Source organism: Anas platyrhynchos, chromosome 1, assembly GCF_047663525.1.
Source record: "Anas platyrhynchos isolate ZD024472 breed Pekin duck chromosome 1, IASCAAS_PekinDuck_T2T, whole genome shotgun sequence".
NCBI lineage: Eukaryota > Metazoa > Chordata > Aves > Anseriformes > Anatidae > Anas > Anas platyrhynchos.
The window spans coordinates 36368429-36389494 of NC_092587.1; the positions used below are offsets into that span (position 1 = coordinate 36368429).

The following is a 21066-nucleotide window of genomic DNA, read 5'->3' on the forward strand; positions in this document are numbered from 1 at the left end:
TGAGCAGGACAACTGGCCCACCACAGGATTCAGCCGCTGCCCAGTCTAGACACAGCCAGGGCCAAAACGGAGCCATGGCATGCTCAGGCTCCATCCCTGACCAGGACAATTGGCCCACCACAGCATTCAGCCGCCACCCAGTCTAGACATAGCCAGAGGAAACTTCAGGTCTCCTCCAGACACCACTGAGCATTCCTCAGCCATCCAGGAGGCTCTCCTCTGGTAGCCAAAAATGCAAGTACTGAGGGTGTGGGGAATTAAGAAGAGAGTAGAACTGGAGAAGACACACAAGAGTAAAATTGGTAATTAAAGGTATTGAAGGAATTTCAAGTGAAAAAACAAGTAGAATGGGGCTCCTTGGCCGGGATGGAAGATGAGTGGATAGCATGTGTTCAGAGGGTCTCAAAGTCAGTAGTGGCACGCAGAAGGGGAAATGTTCACTTTCATGCTTTTGATAACAGAACTGGGAGTCATTTAATGAAACTGATAGCTGGTCAGTCTGATGGAAACAAAAGGAGATGTTTTTTCACACAATACATTTTGAAAACAGAATGCTGAAGCAACTGAAAGTTTTTATGGGAATTCAAAGATTAATTGGATAGATGCAAAGAAGGCGATTTCATCCAGGGCATTTCCATACCACGGCTTAGGTTCAGGATGTCCCAGAGCCATAAACCATTGAAAACTGAGGCAGCATTATGGGAAATATCATTATGTGCTTGTTGTATTCCTACTACTTTCTGTAAGTGTTTCTCCTTGGTGGCTGTTTCAGAAGAGTTGTTGGGCTTCATGGCCTACCTGGCATGTCTGTTCTGATGTTTTTAGGGAAGAGGTAGCAGAGAAAAGATTATCATTCAGGATCTGAATAACAGTGCAGAGATTTTACTAATAACGTGATACGAGTAACCAAATAAACAAGTCATTAGTGTAATTAAGAGTGGAGGATTAACCGTACCATATCACCAGCCACTTGTTTTCATTATGAAGGCTTTTTTAGTGCTGTTCCAACTGTTTGGAAACTCATGGAGGTCTCAGAGCTCCCAGGGGCCAGGCAGTCAGCGAAATCCTGCAAGCACGGTGAATTCAAATGGGCAATAAGCAAAATAAGCGGGATTGGGTCACTTATCCCTCTTACCCCCCGTGACAGTGTTTATTTAGGTCACACGGAAAGCGAATTTCTCCTTTTGCAGGTGTCACAAAATTAGCTCATGACAATCTTCGTACAGGATTTCATTAAGTATTACTTTTGAGTTGTAATTTTATTGGACAGTCAGTTGACTCGTTTTTGACACTATTTCAGAGCTGGAAATTGGGAATTAATCATACTGTGTAATTTGTAGTAAAAATCTGTATTCAATTGCTTTGCAAATGCATATTTATTTGAGCAAGATGCTGCAGCAAAATATACCTGTGGTAGGCACAGGACACAGTGCTCATGGTGGGAGGCAATTTACTATAATTCAGTCCCAGCTGGTGACATCTGCTCTTATGTCATTTGGGGCCTTTCTTGAGCAGGGAGGTTTGTGCCAAACTACGTGTTCACTTGTTTGTTTTATGAGGTGAGAATAAGAGGATGCTAAAGATCATTTCTGCTCATAATATGTGCTAAGACCTTGTGCTCTCGAGGTAAAATGGATTAACATACTGTCTCTGTTAGTTAAAATTCCCATGGAGTTCTTCAATCTTGATATAAAAAAAAGTAATTTAATAGAAGAATGGAGCTAATTTAGGTCTTTTTAGGCCTTCATGTTGTGTAGATATATAATTTAGTATGGCCTGAATTACACTTACAAGGTAAAAGTGAATTAAGAGTACAATAAAATTAAATATTTTATTTAAAAGTGCCTTATATTTTTGTAATTTCTATTTAAGTAGGCCAACAGAGTGTAGAGCAGATGGAGACAGTCAAGACTTTATAAGTACCGTCAAATGTAAATGTCTAGTGGTAATGTAGAAATAGTTCCTTGGAGTTCTCTGCCCCTTACTTCTTCTGTAATGTCAAAAGCTCTCTCAATCAAAAACTGCATATGTGATTTTGAAAAGTGCCTCAGTGCTTCCTGTGTATAATTTCTGTAGTTGTACAGAAGTTTTGCTGAAAGAGAACATCTACACCAGGCTTCATGAGATTGGCTGAGAATCATCAGCAACTTGAAAGAGCAGCAGCTTTTATATTTGCCTTCAGGATTTTGAGCTTTTCCATTAAAACGCCTTAATGATGATGTATTTTAATATTCTTATATTTGCATTTGGCTTCAGCATCTGAGATTTTAAGAAAGAAGTTCACCTAGTATCCCAGGACCCATTATGGAGCTTAGCGTGCAAGTCTTTCGAGGTAGCAGCTCCCAGCTGCTTTCCTGCCAGTCACCACTGCCATCCTCTGTGTTCTCCTGTTTCTGTCACCTGTGTCACTGGTCCCAGGAGCCCAGCTTTCTCCTCTCCCTGCCTCTTCCCTGTTCCATCAAAGTGACAGAGATCTCAGCCTGATCATAATGCCTAAGCAAGCGAGTCTGGGCTCCACGCCACGTCTCACCTCTGTTGTTGCCACACCTCACGCATCAGGAATGCTGCATTTCAGTGTCAGAACAACAACAAAAAAAAATCTCCTTCTAAATGCAACGCACAACCCGAAGTGGTGGTTGCTTTCTTTGTATGCTTTGTGCAGCCCCCAGGCTTGGAAGGCTTCGATCCAGACTGCTTCGCTCACTGGCAGCAGTGATTGTTTTGACTGGCATAAACCAGGGCACTGATACGCATATCCAAGCCCGCAAGGACTCCTTCAGGGAGCAGAAGTGGCAAGGTAGATATCAGAAAAGTCTTTCGCATTCTGCTAGAATGACCTGTACACAGAAATCTCTCCAGAAGGGTTTTTTGACCCCTACTACATGCTCAGCAGGCTGCACTGCAGACTGCAGCAATTCCAAATAAGCCATTTCAGCCCAGCATACGAATTACTTACTTGACTGCTTTGGTATGTTGTATAAAATATGTATTTAGGGCAGAGATTTTTAAAAAACATATCTCTGCAGAGTTTAAAGAAAACTGCTTCTTCGTAGCTGTGCAAGTCTGCCCCTTAAAGATGGAGGACCAAGTCCTGCTGCGAATGGAGCCATGTTAAAAGGTGACCAGTAGGGTGAGAGGCAGAACAGAACACCAGCTCTGTCTCTCCTCATTTATTAGGAAAAATGTAGCAATACAGAGCCACAGAAAGATTTCTCATTACAGAGGTGGTACTGCTTTTTTTCAGTACTCTCCAACAAATTTGCTGGTACATTACTGGTTACTAACACAAGCAGTAAAAATATCTGAAAAGCACCAAGCTCCACCAGCCAGCTATATTATTTCTTCTTCTTTATGGTGTTTTTTAGTCACTAGCTTGCAGACATGGATAACAGACCGAGCAAATCCAGGAAAGCCTGGTTGCCACAGGCTAAGAGCAAGAGATACTTTGTTTTCTGAGGACAAACAGGACAGGGATGCATGGTTGTGGTGTACCCTTTGCAGCTGATGTCCCAGTGGTATGTACACTGGTGAGGCAGGATGTAGATGAGGTAGATGATGGAGTAGGCGCAGTGCTGGTGTGTCTGCCAAGCAGTGTGTCTCCTGAGACGAGATGAGGTGATGTAAAACAGGAAAACTCCATCCATGGTGAAGCTCATTGCAACAAGGAGTTTGATGGTGTGTCACAGGTCATCGCTCCCAACATTTTGCTCCCTAGGGCTGGTGCTGTGCTGTGGTGGCAGTGATGCATGGAGAAAGCTGAATTTGAGCAGCCTGTAGCTTATAGCAAGGCTAGGCATGCTTCATTTTAATCACTGGCTGGTAAAGTGCCCATGCGTGGGCTGAGCATCTTGGATACCTGCTTGCCATTTTGCCCACACTGTGAATTTTCACTAATGTCAGTGTAATTCAGCATGAAACAATTATTCTTGTGCTAATTTCTACAGTGTCAAGCATCATGTGAATTCTCTCTAGAAGGCATGCTGTCCAAGCAGAGGAAGAGACATCCAGATCCTTATGCATGTGGAATATGTACCTGCTAAGCTGCCTTTTTATGACTGAGCATGTTGGTCATTACTCTTTTATTTTCCCAATCAGACTGGCTTACTAGGAGATCAGTTGCCTGCCAGCGTTTCTTTGTAGAAATGGAAGATATACGCTAAAAAGCATCCAGACATGGTAACCTCATTTTTTAAAACATTAGTAAGATTTTAAAGAGCCAAACCAATTATTTTTGAAATATGGTAAAAATCGTTTGCTCCCTGGCTAACAGCTGTGCATGCCAAGTTCTGCTCAGTGAGCCAGTTTTACAGCCAGCTGTAAACTTTCGAATTTAAGGGTTTATGATGGAAACTGCAACTCTTGCCTTCACCAAAGCTGTGCAGACACCCCACGGTAATATTGATTTAATTACATGCTGCATAGTTATTACTGGTAACAAAAGCAAAGGGCACACAGCATTTTAGCGTCACACACAGTGCTTTTATTTGGGATACTTGGCAGGTGAAAATCTGAAGGGCAGAGCTAGAACTGGAGGCTCTAAGCTGTTTGAAATCACTCCTTGCAGCACTGGTTTGTGAAGTGATTTATTTGAGCTGCAGCCTATAGACCATACATCACCTTCCTGGTTGGCTTTGTTGGCACCTTGTCACATTCTTGCGGGCTTGAGGAATTCATTGTTCTTGTTTGAACTGATAAGAACAAAAAAGGATTTTCTGCCTGAGACCTTGGGAAAGGCAGAGGGGGAGGAATGTTGACATGAAACAGCAGGGCTGCACTTTCCCAAGCCTTTCAGCCAGCGCAGCAGCCCGCATTCTTCAATTGCTGGGGAGCCCGGGCTGGAGGTGTGCTGATTGCCCCTTTATTTGCTGCTGCCCAACAGCAGGGCCCAGGGAGGTGGTGGGAAGAGGAGTGAGCAGGGCAATGGATGCTCCCAGGAACCAGGACAGGATTGCTCTGAAGGGAATCTCACGAAGTATCAGGCTGCAGTCACTGTGAGGGGTGTGAGACGTGGAGTGTAGCTGGGTTTGGGCCAGTCCTCTAAAAGTCCCCGCGTTGCACGTGTGCTTTCGGGGAGAGGAGCTGCACCGATCCTGCTTCCTCCGCTGAGTCCTTGAATGCTCAAGGGAGGCAGCCCACAGCTCCAGGCTCAGCGGGCTGATGAACTTGGATTGGGTAACGGATATTGACAGCACTGCTTTGCCTCTTACAGACTTGGTAGCAAGTGCTTTTATAGACATGGCATTGCATCGCTATCCTGGGGATCAAAACTCCTCTTTTTTTTTTCTCATCCTTCCTCAATGCTATGAAAAAGATGCACTTTCTTGTTCCTCCTGAAACCACAGAAGGTTACTGCAGGTGCTTGAAGGCTCATGAAAACGTGCCAGTTCGAACCATCTTGATGAACTGTGAGCTACAAAAAGTACCAATTAAAAACAGATTTTTTCCTCTGAGAACATAAAAGACAACCATCTGCACCAAGGTTTTGCACCTGCTCTGTGCACAGAAAAGTGTTTTGCTCATCCAGTGCCTTCCAGCATGCCTTCTCCTGGGGAAAGGAGATCACTGCCTCCTCAATCTCTTGATTTCAGAGGATATCAGAAAGCCCTAACAGAGGCTGTTATTTAAATAATACTGGCTTAATTTTATAATAATAATAAAAAAATACAATAAAGCCTTTTTACTTTTCCAAGCAGTGCCAGACTGAAATTTCAAAATACTGATGACAAATAAATAGGCTTGTATCATTTCTAAATTTAAACAGAAATACGGTATTGCTGGCTGCAAGAGAAGGGTGTAAAGTCAAGGTATGGCAAAGGGTCTGATTAAAAAAAATAACAACAAACCACTCAATTTTTGCTTTCATGGTTATTTTTGTACCAGTTGGACCACGGATCTATCTACAGGCTGCTCAATGTCTCCAAGACCATGTAGTAGCATGACCCGTAGGTACAACATCCCACTGGCAGTACAGCTCAGGCTGACAGAGGAAGCAGTGTTTTCCCTCTCCTTCGCATTGTTGCCCAGTGGTGGGGAAGGCTGGCGACCATTACACAGGACAAAGCTCTGTCTCAGACTCTTTTTATTCACGCTTTGTCCTGCAGGGTCATGTGCCCACAAGATGCAGAAAGAATACTTGGTTATTTGAGTGAAAAAGGAATTGCACCCACGTGCATAGTTGAGATGAAAAAGCGTAGGGCTACTTCGGACAGGATATGGTGACGTGAGAGGAGGAAACAGCAGAATCTCATCTGTACCACTGTGAAGGTCTGTCCTGATGGAATTCTTGCACATTTCTGTTGTATCAACATTTTTACAGAAAAGTTTTGTAATAGGTGCTGCCTTGGAAATATTTTGGGGCTACCAAGGCAGGAATGAAGGGGAAGAGAATAGGAAGAATGAAGACAAGCTGTTCCTTTGGTCCTGGTCACCAGCATCTGCATGGGTTGCTGCACCACAGGGCTCAAACTTGCCTGAACTCCCCAGCCCTACCAATACCCAGACAGCAAAAAGGCAACCCATTCTGGGTCCTGCCAGTGCCAGCAAGGCTCTTACCAGAAAAAGCAAGTTAGGGTTGAAACCATCTGCTGTCACAGGGTGTCAAGGGGTGGCTCCTTGGGTCCAAGGGGGCCATGGGGAGCACTAGCCTATAAACCCTAGCGTGGGTTCCCCACTAGCATGGAATGGTGTTGGAGGGGTGAGGCATTGGGCAGGGAGGAAGGAGCAGGCAGTATCAAGAGGTCAGTGTGGCTAGAAAACAAACATCTGTTTTATTAGCAGATGGGACACAGGAAAAGCTTCCCACTTGTAAAGGCTTTCTTCTAGGGAGCCAGATCAGTTCCTAGGGCTTGGGAGAGGTAAGGCCATCCTCCACCTGTCGCTTAGACTATCTAACAATAAAATACATCTGTGATTTAATTTCTGGCAATAAAATCTGTGATTTAGCAATCTGTGACTTTTCTTGCTTAAGAGGGGCTCCCATTTCGGCTTTTTTACTACTAGTAGTGGCGATTGAGACTATATACAAGTCATATATACAATACATACATGTACAAGGTGTAAAAGCTGAAGTGGACATGTCTGTGGGTGTGCATGTGGATATACGTAAGCCTGTATGTGAAGCATCCTGTATGCAGGGCAAAGGTTGAGAAAAGATGCTCGTTTCTTTTCAGTAGGTATTGGTTTGTCTAATGAAAGAGTCTCCTGCCTGTAAAACTTGCCTTTGCTCGCAACCTGAATTAGTCAAATTTGCAGTGACAAATTTTCCATTTCAAACAGTTTGTAAGGTAGATGCTATTCTCTTGGCAGCATGGTGTCTTCTCCTTGGTATCATTTGAACAGGTATAAGCACATTGAGTGAAGGCTGCCAGAGTATCAGTTGCTAATCTGGAGGCAGGTGGAGTTTATGGTACAAATGCCCCCTGCAATGCTTGGTTTACAGTGCAAAATGCTGCAAGGATCTGACCTCAGATCCTTACTCACATGAGTAGTCCCACTGAAGTGAGGGCTGCTGGTGCAGGCACTGCCTCTGCAGGTATTTTTAATGACTCTCTTTTCAGATGATCCCACCTTGTCATCTGTTTCTCCAAGTCCAGCTCCTGACATTCACATTGGTGAGCTTGCCAACTTTGAGCTTTGCCTTTGCTGGTTCTTGGAAGCTGCCCTGCTTTCCAGGGCTGAGCTCACTGACAGTGTATCACTGCTCTCTGCTGGAGAAGCACTGAGCTGGGCCAGGCCTCTCCGGGTCCCCAGCTGTTTGTCAGGAATGCAGGTGTGATGGCCAAACTGATAACCTCTGAGCCTTCAAGAGCAAACTCTCCACGTACAGTGTATTCCTCCTCACCATGCAGCGCGATTTAGGGTCTTTGTTGTGCAGGCTGCAGGCAAGAGTTTTCAGAAAGAAAATGAGAGAGAGAAATACAATGATGCTGGAAGAACATAAACATCTGTGGTCACGTGGATTTGCTCTTTGGTAGTGCAGGATGACAGACATTAGAGTCATTTTTACAGGTTTCTGCACTTGTCTGGAGTCTTGATTGCATTTGCAGCCATCTAATGTTCCATCTGCAAAATGTTTCTTCTGATCAGATGCAATGTCTATTTATGAGTGTACTGTTTTTCTATGCAGGAGGCATAGGAAATATGAGGTCCTAAGAGTTCATGTTGAAAGATGCTCATTCCGGTCATCTTGATTAGATTTTGATAGTAGCAGAAGGTAATCTGGCTGTTGCATTGAGTCATTTTTCAAAGACACGGGCAAATGATCAGATCTTCCCTGCAAAATGAGAATTGTTTTCAATAGTTTCTCCCATATACCCCCCCACATCATGTACAAGCATACATGATACATCTTCTAATTTCACATACTTTTGTAGATCTGGCATCTTTTTTGCATGAAAACAACTCAAACATAAATCATAAAAAGGCAGCTTTACAGCAGCTTTAAAGTGCTATTATATTCTGCAGCATTCCAAGTGAATTATTGCTGTGCTGTCAAAGAAAACAAAAACATTTGGGAAGGACTGTTTATTTTACAGTGGTTGACCAAAAGTATGCAAGTGGTTATAAAAAATGTAGACAGCTAACGATGGGAGGTGCCATTGCTCATTCTGTAACCCATTCACAAACCTTTAACACTGATTTGAGATCACTAGAGATAGAGCCAGGCACTCCCACAGGAAAGCACACACTTCCAAATCACTCAAGCTATAAACAAACAAAACACACCGTTCTCCCCTCCCTCCCTCCACCCTGAGCCTTCTTCCCTACCCACCCACCCACATAGCCAGCCAAGAAGCATGGGATTTCTCTATGTGTAGTATTCAACCTATTCGATCAACTGCTTCTTTGAGCTGTTTTCTGCTACCACAAGGTGCAACTTACAAAGCTGTGTATTTAAATCTAACTTGTCTTTCTAATAAACATTTTTATTAAGACTGTAACATTTTAGGTGTTATAGGGAGCCATGTCCTATCGTCAGACTCCCTTTGTATTGAGCTCCCCACCAAAACTGTTGCATGGAAGTTGAAGGTGGGTTGGAGTCTGTATGCTAATATGTTTGTTAGCATCTTGAATGCTATGTGGAATTTCTTGCCTTCTCATCCTACAATGGAAGTAGTAGAACAGAAGAATGTTGAAAGGGTGATCAGTGAGGCTGACATATGAGTGGCTAGCCTGTGAAGAATGACTGAGTAAGCTGTGATATTTCAGCATAGGAATTTAGGATAGTATACCAAATCATGAGGGCCATGGAGAACTGGTGGGAATTGACTGGTGACTAGCATTTCTAAGACAACAGCAAGTGGAATTAACTAAAATTAACGGGAGCTTATTTCAAAACAAAGGAAGAAAGACGGTTCTTCACAGAGCACTCAGCTTCTGCTGTCCCTCTTATAACAGTAACACCATCAGGAGTTAATTCTTGAAGATGCTGAACACCTTATGCTGAGCATCCTTGCTTTGCCATAGCTTCTTACATGAGGCGATAAGCACTAAACAGGATCGGTTTCCAATTACAGGATAACGAAGGCTCAGTCTTCAGCTTTATGTTGACTTAATTGGAAATCTGCGTGCATAGGGCATCAATCCTATGACAGCTTAAATCCTTTGTTTAGGATGCTCACGAGCTAAGTGCTGCCCTTGACATCCTGAAATACGCCATACAGGTGCCATCTTTTAATAACTTTCAAGCCAGAGTAAAGAAGGACCATAAATTTATTCCATGAATCTAAGTATCAAGCTGCTGGTGTTTATCAAAATAGGTGTCATACAACCTCATGCTGTACATGAGAACGTTTAGTCTGACTTGAATATAAGTACCTCTATCAGGCTGATACACAGCCCACCAAAGTCAGTAGAAAGTTGGCTTTAATGAGAATTAAAGGATCAAGACCTTGCAGCCACCATGATCTGAGTGGTCTCTCAACACACTGACACCAAATTTAGTACTTCAAGAGAGCATGTCTTCCTAGGAGACCTGTATCTGTTGTCACTGCGCAGTGTGAAGCACTTCACCTGATCACCATCCCTTCCTGCTCCATCCCTTCTTAATGAGAACAACCACCAGAAGCACCAGTGCTTTTACAAAGAAATAGCAATTGTGATTTTTATCAAATGAGCTCATTTCTTGTGGAAAATCCACCTGTGATTTGGGAATGGTCTTTTATTTCCTTGCTCTGTGGAGTCCCTGGATTAACCATCTTGCTTTGGCTGGTCACAGTGTGAAAGCTGGTTGTGTGTGGGGGGCAATCCTTAACAGATCGTGAAGCAATATTTCAGTTAAGAAGCAAAATGGTAATAATATCAATAATTTAATCATAATAATCATAAACATAATAATAGTAATTTATTGAGGAAAAAAAACCTGCCTGCAAGACCTCATTATCATTGCAAAGTGGTGGAAAGATCTGTCTTAGTCTGGGTCAGTCAATATCCTACAGGAAAAAAAAAAAAAAAAAAAAAAAAAGAAAAAGAAAGAGAAAACTGCTGAGGAATTCAGTCCACCCACTGCTGTACTCTGTACACACCAAAACGCGTGCACATGCTCCCTGCGGTTGTTAATGAAGATCTGTTGATGAAGGAAGTATGTTAATCCCAGTGAACCTGCCTTTCAAAAATGTGCTGGGATTACTGAGTCACTGCTGTTTACACATTTTCCTTCCCTGTAGGTGCACACCCTTTCCCATGTGTTCCTGCAGCGTGTATGAATCGGTCTGAGGAGTCCTCCAGCTAAGCCCCTTTATACGGAATTTCATTAGAAAGCCGAGATGGAGAGTGTCCCTGAGCTGCTTAACAGCTGATCGGTGCTTTTGCCCTCTATTTACTACCCTCGTGCATCGACACTGCCAGAGACTGTGCAGTATTACCTTGCATGGCTACGTAATTAAAGCTATCTGCCCTGACCAGAGGGAAATAAGCATGCAAAAAGCCTGCTGCTGTTTGCCAAAGCAACCTTAGTCAATGAGAGAGAGAGAGAGATGTTGTATGCTTGGTCTTTTTGCTGCTTGTATTAGAATCATGCACTGCTATTTCTGCTATTTCTGCCAGTTGGCATCCGTCCACCTTTTCTGTTCATGCTCAAGCCGCCAGGAACGCTACGGCGGGAGAGGAAGCCCCTTCTCATATGTTGCTGGCTGAGCTGCCAGTGCCTTGTGTTTGTAGTGGATCCAGCAACAAAACAAAACAAAACAACCCCATCAAATCAGCTGTGTTCGCTAACGAATAGGTCTGCGGAACAGGATTGGAGCAGCATCCTGGAGCTCCCCTTCCTCTTCTGTCGCAGTAAAGGCGTTAGATTTATTTAATATCAAAAGCCAAAGTAGGCACATGCTTCTCTAAAATTGAATAGCTACTTGTTTAGAAAAATAAAAATCCTGAGTCACTTACTACTCTACAAAGGTAGATGGAAGTGAATGAACTTGGCCTGAGCTGATCAAGTTGATTAGACGGTTTAACTGAGCTCTGATATAGCAAAAAATGTAGAAGTCTCTTCTGACCAGGAAGTGGTAAAAGCTGCATATAAACAGCATGTAATGAGAGAATCTGAGTCATTAACGTACTTACATGTGCAGACCGGGTATACGCTTACATGTCTCATGCCCAAGTTACAGCCACAACAGAAATATTTTATGGGGACTGAGTAATAGTTGGGAGAGACAGAAGGAGTAGGGAAGCAAGAAAAAAAGCCAAGTAATTGAAAACATCCTCTGGAGAAGTAGCCTACAAATGGTATTTGGGATGCTGAATGTGAGCTGGCAGTACAAATACAACTTTTCCTGAAAAAAAGTTTGTCGAGGTAATTGTCATTTCAGGATTGCTTAATTTGAAAGGATAAGCTTGCTGACAGAAACAGGCTTATCCCAGTCATCCCCTGTTGGAACAGTATGTACTGAAGCTGGGGCTGAATCCTCCTCTTGGTGTCTCACTGAGAAATTATCTTTCAGTTTTTCTTCCACCCACTCATTCTGAACTGCTTACTTAGACGATCACCATTGGAGTCAAGTTGTACCCAAGGTGCTGTGTCCTATATTAACCTTTGTGGTACCACTTACTAGTTTTAATTCAAAGACTCAGATCAGTCTGTTTGCTAGAGCAACTTGCTATCAAGAATGAGGGAAGGGGCTGTTTCTGGCATGAATAGTACAGTCTTGTTACACACAGACACTTCTATTTACAAAATTTATTGGTATCTACAATTACCACTTTCCCCTCTTAAGACAGAGGTAGGAATGATTTATTCAGCTTTCTGAAATTTGTAAGGTAGGAGAATGTAAAGTAATTCGGACAAGTTAATCATTTATTTAAAATGGAGTGGCCCACATTTTAAATAGTCTCTTTTTCTTCAGAGTTAACTGGTATTTTTATTCTCAGTGCTCTGGAAGTCTGACTGGGGACGTACTTTTTACAAGAGTGAATCACTGCAAATTGAATACCTTATATGTATAGCACATTTCTGATGTGTAGACCTCGAGGGAATTGTATAAAGGAGAATGCCATTGTCCCATTTAGGAAATTAGGCAGCAGAAAGTGCATTAGTGGTGTATTCCAACTCTTCATTCCCTGCATGATAGTCTGTGCTTCTTCTTTTATCCATAAGTGTGTTCCAGGAGTTTAAATTATATTATAAATTACCTAGTATATTTTTCTACCGGCTGCAAGAAAAATATTTTGTAAAGTTCTATCTGTCAGCTGGGAGAAAGGCTTATTGTGAAGGCATTTCAGAAATTGACATTGTTTTTTCCGAGTCTATCCTTTCTCTTAAACGGAAACTTGCCAGCAGCATCCACCTCTACTCCATACTAAGGAATACTTTGAAAATGGAAAATGTAGTCAATGACCTGCTCGTGTTACAAAATAGGGCAGGGGTTGACCCTGGACTTTCCGTGTGTCTCTTTTCTGCAAAAAAATTCATTCTATTTTCTGCAAAGCAAATCAGAGCTGTAACAGCAATCGTGTGTTATTTTGTAGAGAAAGCTCGTAAAAAGAGTGGGACCTAGATCAGTGCTGCTTGTTGGCTGACCTGCAGCAGCCAGCCACGTGTGTGTCACCAGCCTGCTGCAAATGGAAGGCAAAAGGTATCACTTCAGCTGCTCCTCGTGGGTGAGTGTGGTCAGCAGCTTTACTGTGTGCCTGTGATTTCTATTTTGCACTGACCCAGAGGCAGCCACATGGTAGTAAAAATCTACCAGAGAGACATTTAGCAGAGAACGTTTTAAGACGCGACTTATATAAAAACAGGCCTAGTAAAAATCAGATTAATTCCACGTAACTTGGGGGAAATCTGGCCAAGCTTTTCATTTTAGCATTAGCCCCATCCTTAGCTTAGCTGTAATGTCTCAGGAAGGTGGGCATTTGCTTCTGGGAAGTCTACAAGCCCCAGGTCCCCAGGCGTGGGAAAGTTACATGCACAGAACAAAGCACCAGGGCTCAGAGATTCCAGAGTTTAATATCCTTCGGGGTGTTTTTCCTTCCTTGCTTTTCTGGACAATGAATAAACCTGGGAGAATAATATAAGTCTAGATTTACTGTACATGTTTTAAGTCTCATATTCTTTATGGCACAAGGTAAGCTGTAAAAGTTCAAGGTTTCAGCTCTCTGTAAATCTGTGTGGAGCCATCAAAGAGACTGGGACAATGCTTACATACAAGAATCAGGGCATAATTTGGAAGGAAAAAAAAAAAATCTAGTTCAATATTATCCAACTGTAACCTTTTCTCTACCTTAAAGACAAAACAAGCATCCAGGATTGGTAAAGCTTTTCTAGTGTCCAAACATTCGTCTTTTTTCAATTATTTAAAAGTAGGCCAGTAATCTAAGGCCAATTAGATTTTTTTTTAGCTGTGCATTAACAAAGGATCCTTTTACAACTCTCTGGACTGACTATCCAGTTTTGCTTATCTGTCTGGTGTTCTGGGCTGTCACAGCAGTTCCTCTTGGGAAGGGAAATTATTTTCTTCAAGGTGGACAGTAATTTTTGTACAGGTAAAAAATACCAGCATACTATTTGAAAAGCATCTGAAAGGCAGGATTCTTTTATCTGAAGTCATTGCAGCTCTGCACTCAGGAGCTCGTGGTTTCTCCATTATTTTGTTGTGACCAGGGGTACTTATGGTGTTATTTGTGCTATAGGTACTCAGTATCAGCTAGCTGTTGGATTCAGCTGATGATGGATTGCAAGTGCTGTAGATTCACTGATAATGACTCACAAGTGGCGTACACGATTTTTTGTCCTCTGCTTGAAACTGTATTTCAAAACCTTGTATCATCATCCACCACTGCAGTCTCTGAGTGCCTTCTGCGTAAAATCAATGCCAGTAGCATAAACCCTAAGGAAAAGCACAGAGCTTCTCATTCCTGTCTGCAGCTGACATAGAAACCTTTGCAGAAGGCAGGTGTTTATGGGCTCGGCTGTCCCAGGGCTGGTGGTCGGGCATCTCTAGTGCTGCTTTCAGCATGCTTGCTGCTCCTGACAGCTCCACCAGCCCTTACCTCAGCCCTCAGCAAGTGGGTGGTCAGCTCTCAGAAATGAAGGCAAATCTCCCATCTCTGCATGCTTTTTGAAACATCCAGAAGCCCAGATGCTTTAATTGCAGCAAGTCCCTTGCTTCATACGTGAAGTGCATTTTGTGTGCAAACTTGGCACACAAAACAGTGTTATGCATGTTATCCTCTTCTCTCTCCTGCTAAGTGAAACTGCATGGCCATTTCATGTTGCAGCATCATTTTCACATCCCATTTCACGTTCCTCAAGCTCCTCTCAGCTAATACCCCTTCTTCTCACCTTCCCATCCACCACAGGCTGGGTCCCAGATGCTACAGCCTTGGGAAAGAGCTCATAGCTCTGTTGTGCAGGGGCCTCTGTCGCCGAAGAAACATGCCTGGCTGAAAGCAGCACTGCACTGACCCGCCTGTACAGGGAGGACCGATGAGAAGTGTTTCTGTGAATGGGGGGTGGGTGGGAGGATGGATGTGGTGGTCTGCCGGCCTGCAGTGCTGTGTGGGCAGCAGTGTCCAGCCAGCCCCATGCATGCCCCTTCCCCTCTCTTTGTCTCCATTTCAGCCTCCTACTCACTCCTTTTTTTGCATCCTGACTGACTCCACCGCCCGTTTAGCCATCCCCGTGGTTACAGCTTTCTAACCATCCGCCCGCTCGCCTCCTCCTCCTCGGAGAAGAAGGGAGGGAGCCAGCCCTGCCTCCCTGCTGACGCTCGCCCCGACGGCCTTGGCTGGGGGACAGATGCTGCTGGCAGAGGCCTGGGAGGAGCTCGCAGTGGTAGCAGAAGAGAAGAATTTGGCAGGGAGGTGAGCCACATGATTGTGATTCATACTGTACTCTCGAAATGCGGCAGGAGGGCTCGGGAAGGCGTCGGGTGCCAGCACCGAGAGCAGAGACACTCACGTTCAAACATCACGTTCTTTTTATAGTAAGGCATGCCTCATAGGAAAAATATTGAACTTGGCCTTCCAGGATGAAGAAAATAGGCCCGACTGTGATTTTACTGCTTGAGTCACTCACTTAATCAGTTACTGGTTGCGTGTAGGAAGCCTTCTATTAGGCTGACTTGGAAAAATTGTTTTTAATTAATTAATAGTGACACTGAGCTGTTTTTTAATTTGCTCAAAACTGCTTTCATTTGTAGTTCCCTCTATGCAAAAACATTCTTAAGATACCATAATTCAGAAGAGTAATCTCCCTAATTCTGCCATTCAATACAGCTGCCGTCTAGATAGGGTGCTTGTTTCAGTCGGAGGTGAGAAGTTTGCTGGGAAGGTGAACAAAGTTGTGCTGAACACATGGTGGTTTTGTGGGCCTGGTTCTACCTTTCCTGGAACCAAGTGGCCCCTTAGCCCTGGGTTGTCCCATTCACGTACTTTGTATGGGCAAAGGGAGCAGAAGACACCATTTAATACACGAGACAGCACAGGGTGGCAGTCTAGAGGCCATGTAACCAGTTGATCCCAGTCTGGCTGGAAAATCCTGGCTGTCCTTTTGTTGTAAATACCCAAGATAACAAGCTCAGCCCCTCAGCCTCGTTGTTACCCAGCTCTCCCATGTTTCAGAGGCGGTCTGGATGCGTGATTTGGCCATGGACCACAAGTATTCATGGCCCAGCACATTTGCAAGGCCCAAAGACCTGTTGCTTCCTATGCACCGTAAATCTACATCTATCAAAATCAGAAATAACTGACTGAAATCAGAAAACGTAGAGGCTGTGGTGGATGGAAGTTCCTCTTCCTCAGTGACAGATCTGTATTGATGGCTGCAGTGCTCTAGGGCCACAGACTTTTGTTATGTTCAGGCTCCATCAACTCAGTCCCTATTTCCTGCTGAAGGTGAGACAAGGCCCTGTATGAACGAGAGGTGAAATTACAACTGAACTTTCTAATTGCTGTTAGCACAGGAGAACTTTTAAGGAATATAGCAAGACCTTTTGTGTTCAGAGCTACCTCTGCTCTCTCTTCACCAGTTTGCTTTATGGTAGGTTCACTTTTTTTTTTTTTTTTTCCTCCTATGAAAAGCCACTAAATGTGTGCCTATATCTCTCATTATGTTTACAGAGGGTATTTGAAAAAAAAGGTCAGAAATATTTTATTTTAATTATTGGGGAAAACAAACAAAACAAAACAACAACAATAACAACAAAAAACAGGTTCAGCTACCCAGAACTTCCAAAGTCTGTACAAAAATGTAAATGTTGGTGACTGCTCTTTCAGGCCTTGGGCTTAGACATGATAAATTATCACCCTCCAGATTTCAGTTTGGAAACAAGACCTGATCCTGCATAGATTTATTCATATCCCTCTGGGGCAAGTCAGAGGGGTAATCCCAGTATCTGCCCCCCAGCCTCAGCAGTGACCACTTCCCACTGCCCCCTGGTGGTACCAAGCCACTGAGCCTGGGTGGGACCACTGGCCACAGTAATGAAAGACGACCAAAAATGAAGTTTGGCTCTGTCAGGCTATCCTAAGAATAGATATGCTCCTTCATCGCATCCTCCTGTTTCATGGGGACAATGGAGGAGGAAAAATATGGTACTTACAGTACAGGCTTCAAAAGGTCCAGGAGAGTTTTAGGAGGCGTGCCAGCATCTTAGGGGCTCTGAAGAGTCCTGTTGTGAAGCTGCTCTGATATACCATGATTCTTAGGTGTCCTATGGATTTGACACCACTGTTTTAATTTTTAAGTCTAAGTTGAAAACCAGAGGGTGGCATACTAAGTGGTAACTAGAAGGCAATTACACATTGACCCTTTCTTTGTCCTCTGTAAACATTCTTACTTCTTATGTTTGTTCGACAAACATGCATTTAGCATAAATCAAAGAAACTGAACCAGCCCCGGATACCATGAGGCACAGAAATGCCTCAAAGCTGCCTTTCCACTTCTTTTCATCTGCACTGGACTCTGAATCTAGGCCAGTCAGTTATTTCTTGCTTCAGTCCTTGTTTCACTACAGGATTGAATGGCTTAGGACTTAGTGGTCATTTGCAGTGGTAAATAACTCTGCTTTTGATTGAAAGGAGAGTTCAAAATCTCCTGAACCGAATCCTCTCTTTAAACAGCCAGCCTTTATTTTGTCTTTAAAGAAGAAATCACCAGGGTGTTCCTGCCTGCACTGGATGTGATTCACCTATCTGCCACCTCATGCAGTGGGGTTTTATGGCACTGCTGCCCTGGGCTTCTGTCACACTTCACACTGGAGGCTGTGCTTCTGTCCAAGCTGGGGTGTCTGAAGAGCCAAGGTGTCTGTTTCTGGATTAACACAGTTTCGGGTCTGACATGTTATTGCAAACATCTGTCTGCGCCTTCAGGTTCCTAAAATATCTTTAGATGCCTGGGTGTGCACGTCTTCCCAAAGACACAGAGGAAATCTGTGGTGGAGCAGGAACTTATCCCTAGGGCAGGGATTCTGACAGTGCAGAACAGTGAGTAAACCAGTGTGTGGTTCGTGGATGTTTTTGAAGGCAGCTCCAAATACAGGCTAGCAAGAAAAGCATGTGTGAGATGATGTAACTTCTGCCTGGGAGGAAGAGTCCAGGGCTCCACACCTCTCAGTGACAGTGTGACAAGTCAGGGCTGTGGTGACATTCATTTACCCTTGCTATACTGTGAGTGAGTTGTATCTGGAGTTGTTATGGTCTGGATGGTGAAAAACAAACTAACAAACAGATCTATAGTTCTAGAAGTGTGTTTTAAAATGTCAGCCATCTGCCAGGCAGAGGCTCAATAAATCAAGGTTGTATGAGGATGTTAATGCGCACACGTGTGCGCGTGTGTTTTGCAGGCTTTGCATATTTCTCCGATGACCAGTTTTTCTAAGTTGATACTTACTTTGCAGAAGATGTTCCTAGGATTTATGCAGCTGATGGCAATTAAAGAACCGTGCTGGGGAGACACGTGCCCCTTTTGGAGAGATTTTAATTGCTATCTCTTAGCATTTTTAAAATTATTTATTTATTTTTTTAGTGTAGCTAACTGTGCTTTGATTCTCTTTGATTCTCTTGGAAGGTGCTGGATATCTGCCGTTTCCACTGTGTTTAAGCAGAACCATAGGTGCTGTAAGCCTTTGCTGGAGGAATGATGTGTCATGAAATCTCTTTCTTCACCCAGTGCCCGTGTTAGTGTGGCCCCAGGCAGTGTGTGAGTGGCACAGCCCTTTCAGCCTGCCTGCCCTAATGCCATTTTTGTTCCTTGAGGCCGCATTGTCAGGGCCTGTAACCTGCAGGAGCAGCTTGGTGTCATGCTCTCAGAGGAATGCCATTGAAGGAAATGAGCCAGCATGAATGAGGGTGAGACTCCAGCTCTGCCTCTGCTGCCAAAGGAGACGCTGTCTCGAGTCATGCCCTCAGAGGCAAGGCTCACACTGACACTGAGGGAAGCTGGAGCATCCCCTAATAAACTTGTTCAGCGGTATTCAGAATAAAGGAGAACCTAGTTGTTAATATAAGCCTTTAGTTGCATTTGTTCCTTAAAAACAGAGAAAAAGAGCTCTTTTAACATCACTGCTTTTGTACACACAGCTGAGAAACACAGTGGTGCCCTGCACAGCCCAGTTCTGTTTGTACACATAGCTCTTCATCCCTACCCTGCTGTCACACTGCTTTGTGAATGTAAATCTTGCAGGACCAGCAAAAGATGATTTAAAACAAATAAAATGAGCAGCATTTGCAGAGCAATAAAGGAAACACATTTGCAAGCAATTCACCCCCATTTTGAAAAATGTTTAGTCTCCAAAGTTGCAAATAATTAATATTTTATTAGTTTTCAGATGTACACACACAAGTACACATCGTATATGCCCTTACACACTTACAGAGCCCTGCTAGAGCTATATGGTGATTGTTTCACTCCTTTACCATCACAGCAAATCTTTAATGCAGGACATAAAATAAAAGTCAGTAACAATGTTTATGGGGAAACATATTGTGTTTAAGTGCACATTGTGAAGAAAAAAGGCATTAAGATTGTTCAGAGCATAGGAAATGAGGAGGGGAGGAGGAAATCATGTTTGCTGAATGTGTTTATGTGAGGATTACATGCAGTTTATGCAATTCAAGATTTCAGAAGCAGATAAGAGCTTCTAAATCAGCCATAAAATCTGTATCTGATTTTTCACACCAATGAAATAACAAAAAATGGTTTTGTTTTCTCTGGAGGAAAACAGAGTGAAGGAGGCATGGGGCCAAATTCTGATCTCACTTTCACTGGTGTTCAGTGAAATTGTTGGAAATATGCTGGATTTACACTGATGTAAGTGAGATTAGAGCCTTGCCTGTGGCAGACAGAACGCTGCCTCTGTACGTTTGGTATGGTTTGGGGCTATTTTAATACAAAAACTATTTTAAATACATTGATAATGCTGTAATGCAGTTGACAAGGTCATTGTAAGCAAATACGGACAAATGTTACGTAACAATTTGCAGCTTTAATATAATTTTGCTGATATTTGGCTGAGCTCTTTTGAGTCTCCGTATACTTTTGCTAGCTTAAATGTGTTTCTTATGAATGAGTTCATAACTTAGAAGGAGTAAAAGAACATCAACCATGCAAGTCTGAAATGAGTCAACGTCCACATGCTGTGTCCCTTTCAGTTGCTTAGTGACAGCTTGTCTTGTCCAATCTTTAAATTGAATTTCTGGCTGGATGTGTTTATACTCTCAAGATGAGCCTAGCCAGGCGAATCCTTCGTTTACAGTGCAGCCTCAGTGGCTGCTGCATAGCTCGTAGATGATACATCCTCATTTTGCACATGCGTTAACAAACCAGACTGAATCAGAGACATGGCATCAACTTTGATTCTCCACCATCTTTAGGTCCATTCCGTTGTCTGTCTGTATTTCTTCTATTTCACATTCTAAATCTGAGGTCAAATTGCATATTGCTGTAAGCCAGTGGACATCCTTCTATTTCAGTGGATCTGTGGCAGTTTGCACTGGCTGGGAATTCAGCCCCTGAAAGCTTATGTCAACAGAAGTTTTAATTGGGAAAAAGCAGTAGAAAAACTAAGTGAGTAAAGCTGTTGCTGTAGGGAGACATTCCTATTATGTAATCCTAAAATAGTAGTGTTTTGAGTATAGGCTGGCCTAAACAGAATTAGTACAGTCAAGGAAGGGGGGGAGGTGTGAATGTTTCAAGGAGGTCTTTGAACATTTTCTTCAAATGTTCTTTGCATCCGAGATCCCATTTTTTGTGTGCCTTTATTTGCTCCAGAATACCGCTGGCCTGCCAACAAAGAAGGGCCTGTCCTCCCAGGAATTTTCTGCATTCCTCTCTGGAGTAGGCATTTTTCTCAGCTACAAAGGCCCTTTGGCAAATTCCCTCTAATCATTGGATTTACCCTGGGCTCTGATAGGTGCCATTCATGAACTTGGTCTGCTGTTTGATGGGGCTGAAGCATTAATGGGATCTTTTCATGATAAACAAAACAGAGTAACATTACTGGAGGAAGCACAAAGCCGCTCTCGTAGGGCAGTATGGTTCTTTCTCTCTCCTCTCTCTCTTTTCCTCCCTTCTCCATTTCCCATTAGTAAATTCATCATCCTTTCCTTGCTTTTATGAACATACTTTCTTTT

The 21066-nt window shown here is 43.3% G+C and overlaps 1 protein-coding gene across 4 annotated transcripts in view; it reads left to right on the top strand.

The window, feature by feature from the left end:
• HMGA2 (high mobility group AT-hook 2) overlaps positions 1-21066 on the top strand; it is a 116707-nt gene that overhangs the window by 44817 nt on the left and 50824 nt on the right. The gene's annotated exons all lie outside the window — the stretch shown is intronic.